The 6715-nt window shown below is 38.2% G+C and overlaps 1 protein-coding gene across 4 annotated transcripts in view; it reads left to right on the top strand.

Moving 5' to 3' along the window:
* LOC109537527 (D-2-hydroxyglutarate dehydrogenase, mitochondrial) overlaps positions 1 to 6715 on the top strand; it is a 53637-nt gene that overhangs the window by 34989 nt on the left and 11933 nt on the right. Inside the window, exon 1 of one of the 4 annotated variants that reach the window (XM_048665243.1) lies at positions 1180 to 1358. The exons of 2 other annotated variants lie outside the window; for them this stretch is intronic. The gene's annotated coding sequence lies outside the window, so the exon portion shown is untranslated. Of the gene's footprint in view, positions 1 to 1179; positions 1359 to 5392; positions 5831 to 6715 lie in introns of those variants that run through there. One more of the 4 variants, XM_048665246.1, reaches the window with a different exon arrangement.

Here is a 6715-nt window from a genome sequence, read left to right as displayed (position 1 = left end):
AGCTGCAAAAACTATTGGTTTATGTAAAAGATCTACAAAGAGATGAACTGTTCCCAATGCTAAATAGAATCCTGATATTTGATTTAACTTTCCCGTTATTACCATTATCATTTTTAACTCTATCTTAGAAATAACTGGCGTCAAACCTACATATATGAGATACATTCGTCTAAAAACATTAAATTAAAATTTTAGCAAAATTCCAGTAAAGAAACTGGCAGTCTTAATACCGACCGACTATGGCTTGTTTTTACTTTTGAGTCTTGCTCTGAGCCAAATAAAGAAAACAGTTCAAGCTCAGGGTCGTTTACGTGGGTTTGTTGCAAACAAGGGCAGACGGAGGGTGTTTATTGATCCACCGGATGGGCGGAAACGCACAGCACCCCTTGATGAAGACGATTGATTATACCCAGCGCTTGAATATCTGAGCGTTTGCTCTATCTAAGCCGGAAAACACACTTTATAGATAAATATAGTTTTAGTGGCTCTTTGATAATTGTACTGAAGTTAGCAATCGCGTTTTCAAAGCTTTGATATCTTTAACCAGATTTCTTTTTAAATTATTTTGATTTCTATTCGGGTCATCAGCATCTGTTTATTGTCTTTCCAGTTGCAATGTAGTCTTGTTTTTTATTGCTGTATGTTCAAAATGAAATGTTTGTCAATGTTGATCAGTTGGAAAAAAATAGAAAAGCACACTCATGAGAGATAAATTAATATAACTTTAAATCACGAACTGAAGCAGAATTTTCAAGTTCCTCATTCATCAGTCAGTCAAGATCGGATTGTAACCAGCAATGCAATATTTTTTTAAATTATTGTTTAGGTACCTACAGAATGTAACAAACGGTTATGGCTATGAGATCCGAAGAATTCAATTTATTCTAACCAAATCTGTTCCCTTCTGGTTGCTTAATGAAAAATCAATTATGTACTTGCTAAAGAAGCATTAGACTGAATTACCTCAATAAAGCGCGCATTTATTTCCATAATTCGTATGTTTCGGGAAAAAAATATTTTTAAATTGAAAGCGTTTCGAAATTAGTATATAATATATATTCGAAAAATAAAAATTCTTTATCATTGAAAAGAAAATATCCCGAGCAGCTTAGAGATGTAAATAAGGCAGATAAAACGTTATCAAGAAAATTATTGCTATGCGCTGATATTTAATATTTAAGTTCAGTGAACGTACGTTTGTTTTAGCGAGCATGTAGAAACGCTTGTTTCTTCTACTTTATCTCTGATTAAACATGGTGAAACGGTTTCGTACTACCGTCAATAGAACAGTACAGTGGCACATTGATAATCGGTCATTAAATAACAAAGTTTAGTGATAGTGCGCGTTTCTTTAATCGGTAAGTAGCTGCATTTTACAGTGTAAAAATTAATTTTTGMGACGTGCTGTTAATGWGGTGGAAATCAGATGTAATACAAGCTTCGATGGAACTTACGCAGTGAAATTTGGCAGCTTTAATACARCCTTAAGCATAAGATCAATTCAATTGTTGGTCATTTTGTTCAAGTTCGTAACTTCCAACCAAAAGCAGAGAGGAACTTGAAGTTCGCACAACCTATAAAAGACACTTGTAGCTAAAAACTCTCCGCATTTCACTCAAATCGCGCAAGGCCTTGATTTTTCCGTAATTTGTGAATGATGGTCGAAAAATGAACGTTTTTGTTCAGCTAAACGTCTTCCTTTAAAAATTAGTAAGTTACAACCAAAAGCAGAGAGGAACTTGAAGTTCGCACAACCCGTAAAAGAGACTTGTAGCCAAAAACTCCCAACATTTCACTCAAATCGGACAAAGCCCTGATTTTTCCGTAATTTGTGAATGATGGTCGAAAAATGAACGTTTTTGTTCAGCTGAACGTCTTCCTTTAAAAATTAGTAAGTTACAACCAAAAGCAGAGAGGAACTTTAAGTTCGCACAACCCGTAAAAGAGACTTGTAGCTAAAAACTCCCAACATTTCACTCAAATTGGGCAAGGCCCTGATTTTTCCGTAATTTGTGAATGGTGGTCGAAAAAGGAACGTTTTTGTTCAGCTGCACCTCTTCCTTTAAAAATTCGTAAGTTCCAACCAATAGCACAAAGGAACTTTAAATTCACACAACCTATAAAAGACACTTGTAGCTAAAAACCCTCAACATTTCACCCAAATCGGACAAAGCCCTGATTTTTCCGTAATTTGGAATGATGGTCGAAAAATGAACGTTTTTGTTCAGCTAAACGTCTTCCTTTAAAAATTAGTAAGTTACAACCAAAAGCAGAGAGGAACTTGAAGTTCGCAGAAACCTATAAAAGACACTTGTAGCTAAAAACTCTCAACATTTCACTYAAACCGGGCAAGGCCTTGATTTTTCCGTAATTTGTGAATGTTGGTCGAAAAATGAACGTTTTTGTTCAGCTGCACGTCTTCCTTTAAAAATTCGTAACTTGCAACCAAAAGCAGGAAGCAACTTGAAATTCGCACAACCTATAAAAGACACTTGTAGCTAAAAATCCTCAACATTTCACTCAAATCGGGCAAGGCCTTGATTTTTCCGTAACTTGTGAATGTTGGTCGAAAAATTAACAATTTTGACTGCTGTTAAGTGTTCATTTTGGACCGCYATTCACAGGCTTGGAAAAATCAAACTTTTGTGCGTTTTCAGTGAACCTTTCAGGATTTTCAGTTACGAGTGTCTTCCATATGGGGTGCAAATTTCAACGCGTCTGTAAAAATACACATTCCTTACGTTAACTTCTGGAACTTCCTTCGCCATTAATAATTCAACGTTTTAAAACTAAACAAGGAACTGTGGGTAACACTCGCGATTTTTCGAAAATTTAACCCTTTTTGGAGCAAAACTTCGAAACAATTCTTGTCTCGGAGCGAACCTACGTGTTCCTATGCATTTCTGCAAAAAGGGTCTTATCGCGGATGTGTGAAGACATGCAGGTCTCTACCAGTGAACACCAGACAAAGCAAAAAATTAAATACATTTAAAAATCTTGTGCATCAGTGTTGAACCTTAGGCGCTACTACTGATGTAAAACTAAAAATAAAAATAGTTATTATTTCCGAGATCCTTTTCTGGCCCTGTATTACGAAGCCGTCAACATTTAACATGGTGTGGCGAGCCATTAAGGCCTCTTTCCTTCTCCGAAAATTACATGGAGAGTGATTAACATCAACTGGTGTAGGTCAACACCCCCGGTTGTCTCGCTTAGAAGCGACGTTGCCACATTTCACTAAATTCTTTGAACGCCAAAACTACCCAAAATGTGTTTCATTAAGGCACCTTTCAAGCACGAAAACACTGCTGCTTCCAACTTGGAAGACACAGAAATGTTCTTCATTGATAGCAAAAAAACTGTATTATAAAAAATTGACACCACAAATTTTCGCAGAAAAAAACTATAATTAAAGGAAGTTTCACCCAATTTGAACGAAAAACTCGAGCTTTAGCAAAGTGCCAATTGAAACTGGTTTGGGTTAGATGGACAGTTGGCAACCCTGTACCTTGTGTAGAACGGACGGTTTCCCTCTTTCAAGGGCGAATCCCACTGACCCAGTTCTCGAAAGGAAAGGGAGCACAAACAGAAATTCGAGGTTAACTACCTGTCATTGATCCCATGTGATAAAGGCTGATTGTTCCATTGTCAAACCGTCAGATGATTTGGAAAAAATTGCTAAACAACCACAGACTCGACTGCTGTTAGGAATATTTATATAAAGAGATAAGTAAATTGAATGTAGGTGTTTAAGAATAATGAGCACAGAGCCGATCATTTTTATTGCATTAAGAGTTTCGTAAATCTATAGTAAGAGTGTGAAATATGTGTGTTTTTAAGCCGAACGTCTAGTTATAGAAAGGGCTCCGTGCGGTGTTGCCGTGTGGTAGTAATATTTGACGTCATAGTGTTTCCTATAGACGTGAATGAAAAATTAATGTGTATAATTGATTTGTTTACTATTTTGGCCAAAAATGGTTTTTGATCAATGCCACGTTCTAAAGCCATAACTAATAGCATATCCGCATATCCGATATTGAGGTAGATTTTGTGAAATAAGCTTTCAAGTCACAATTTGGCACAATTTTGAGAAACTTTGAAAAAAGCAGCGTCATGTTCAAGTGGATTTTGCAAGCACAAAAAAAACCACGCAAATCTAAAACTTCTTGCATTCAAGCCTTTTTCGAGAAAACTGCCAACATTTCCCCATCCATGGTTCACTTTCTAAAAAGGCCATTTATTTCTGTCTAGAATGATGCACAACTGAGCGTTCTTGCTCATTTTGCCTCCGAGATATGAGCAAAAACGGGCCGAAAAACATGAAATTTTGGCCTAATCTTGAACCTAAGTGTTTGATATTCAAATTTCGCTTTCTGGGTCAAAACTACCCGAATTTCCTCACTAACGTTGTTACGACTGAATCGACTTTTCAATTCTCTATCCAACGATRCGAAAACGAATTCTGTGGCTCGAATGGTTCTTGAGAAACTTCGAATAAAGGYCATTTAGTTATCTCGGGAAYAATTTAAAAACGAGTGTTCTTGCTCATTTTGCTTCCGAGAAACATGCAAAACGGAACGGAAAACATCAAATTTTRCAATAATCTTGCGCCACTCTTGCACAAAACGACKATCATTTTTCTAATTTCATAAATAACAGAAGACTGTATTTTTTCTACATAACCCCCCCCCTGATTTTAAAGCTGGATCCGCCCCTGACTGTAACTACCTGATAATGACAAAAACCATCGTTGCCGGTTTGAATTTTCATCAAAAAATTGTAGAAAGGTCCTTTTTAAAAAAAAACTTAGAAATTACTTAGATGAATCCAAGAAAACCTGTCCACTTCGATCACCTGACATGATGCCAATTGACTTTCTGCTATCGGGCCATGTTAAAGCTGAAGTTGACAGACACCAACATCAGCTCATGTCAAGTCATGAAGGCAAGAAAAAGGCAAAGTTTCATTTGTTGCTGTTCTATTAATTGTTAGTCATTTCTTAAATGCAACAGTGGCAGTAAACTTCTGTATGCTTCAACTGTCGGTTTTCTTTCAGCACTTTTTCTGAGATTTTAAGCATTTATTTGAAAATTACACTCCGGTTAGCCGTAATCTTRCACCACCCTGTATAATTAAAAATAGACTTCCCCTTAATGTCCTTGATTTACAAGCTCAGCCCACATGACAATGTTCAGCACCTGACTAGAAAATAGCAAAATCCCATTCGTTTGCAAATTCCGTCAATCAAAATTTCCGAACGCCGCCGAGTGGGTTTAGAATGAGACCCATGCGAAACCAGAGCAAAGGACTAGGCACAGTCTAAGCGACGATATGGAGGTGGAAACATAGCGGCCGCACCCTGCGCGAATCAAATGGACTCGCCCGACACGTCCGCGTCCTCTCGGCTGATGGCCGCCAAACCCGATTTGAAGGTTGAAAACGCCTGCAATTCTTAAAACAGAAACTCACCCAAAGTGTTTTTGGCGACTTTACGAAGTTCTCACTCCGCACTACGTCATGCACAACAGTCCGATTCGAAAAAAGTGATTATTTGTCCGTAAAAGAACCGTTAGAAAACCGCTTTGTGTGTTAAGAAAGTTCGATGACTGAGATCCCGTGGAGCGGCTGGTGTCTTTGCCCTGTAACAAGACCCTTTCAAAGACGCCAAGGCGACATACGATTGGAACTGCGGCCAGCCAATGCGCTTCTAGAATGATCGCTTGTGCGGCGCGAGGAGGTTCAATCAAAAGTTCAGTAGCGCAACTACTGTAGTGCGCCGTAGGGGATAAGGAAAATGGAGAACGCTACATCAGGACTTTGATATACCGGGGTAATCAAGTGTTCATTTTTCCCTTCACAGGCCCACGTTCCCACGTAAATTCATTAAAAGTGCTGTTTGTGATGACATTGATCTGTTATTTACCCCTTTTTTTCTATTTCTTCTTTCCTTTCTCCCCTGAAGGAGGACTTACTGCTAGAATTACCCCTTCTTTACAATATTTACTCCCATGCCTCCAAAACTACATTGACAAATGCAAGGGCGGATCCAGGGGGGGTCATGGGGGTTATGACCCCCCTCCCCATTCAATTCTCTGTCCAACGATGCCAAAACGAATTTTGTGTCTCGAATGGTTCTTGAGAAACTTCGAAAAAGGCAGCGTCATGTTCAAGTGGATTTAGCAACTCAAAAAAAAAAACCACGCAAACCTAAAACTTCTTGAATTCAAGCATTTTTTGAGAAAACTGCCAACATTTCCCCATCCATGGTTCACTCTCTGAAAAGGCCATTTATTTCTGTCTAGAATGATGTACAAATGAGCGTTCTTGCTCATTTTGCCCCCGAGAAATGAGCAAAAATGGGACGGAAAACATGAAATTTTGGCATAATCTTGCACCTAAGTGTCTGATATTCAAATTTCTGTTTTCTGGGTCAAAACTACTCGAATTTCCTCACTAACGTTGTTACGACTGAATCGACTTTTCAATTCTCTATCCAACGATGCCAAACCGAATTCTGTGGCTCGCATGGTTCTTGAGAAACTTCGAATAAAGGCCATTTAGTGATCTCTGGAATGATGTAAAAACGAGCGTTCTTGCTCATTTTGCTTCCGAGAAACAGGCAAAACGGGACGGAAAACACGAAATTTTGCAATAATCTTGCGCCACCCTTGCACAGAACGACGATTATTTTTCTAATTTCATAGATAACAGAAGA

Source organism: Dendroctonus ponderosae, unplaced genomic scaffold, assembly GCF_020466585.1.
Source record: "Dendroctonus ponderosae isolate FM_Combo_2020 unplaced genomic scaffold, Dpon_F_20191213v2 Dpon_F_20191213_3, whole genome shotgun sequence".
NCBI classification, from domain to species: Eukaryota; Metazoa; Arthropoda; class Insecta; order Coleoptera; family Curculionidae; genus Dendroctonus; species Dendroctonus ponderosae.
Note: the sequence above shows the minus strand (reverse complement) of the source record. Positions and strands in the feature narration are given on the sequence as shown.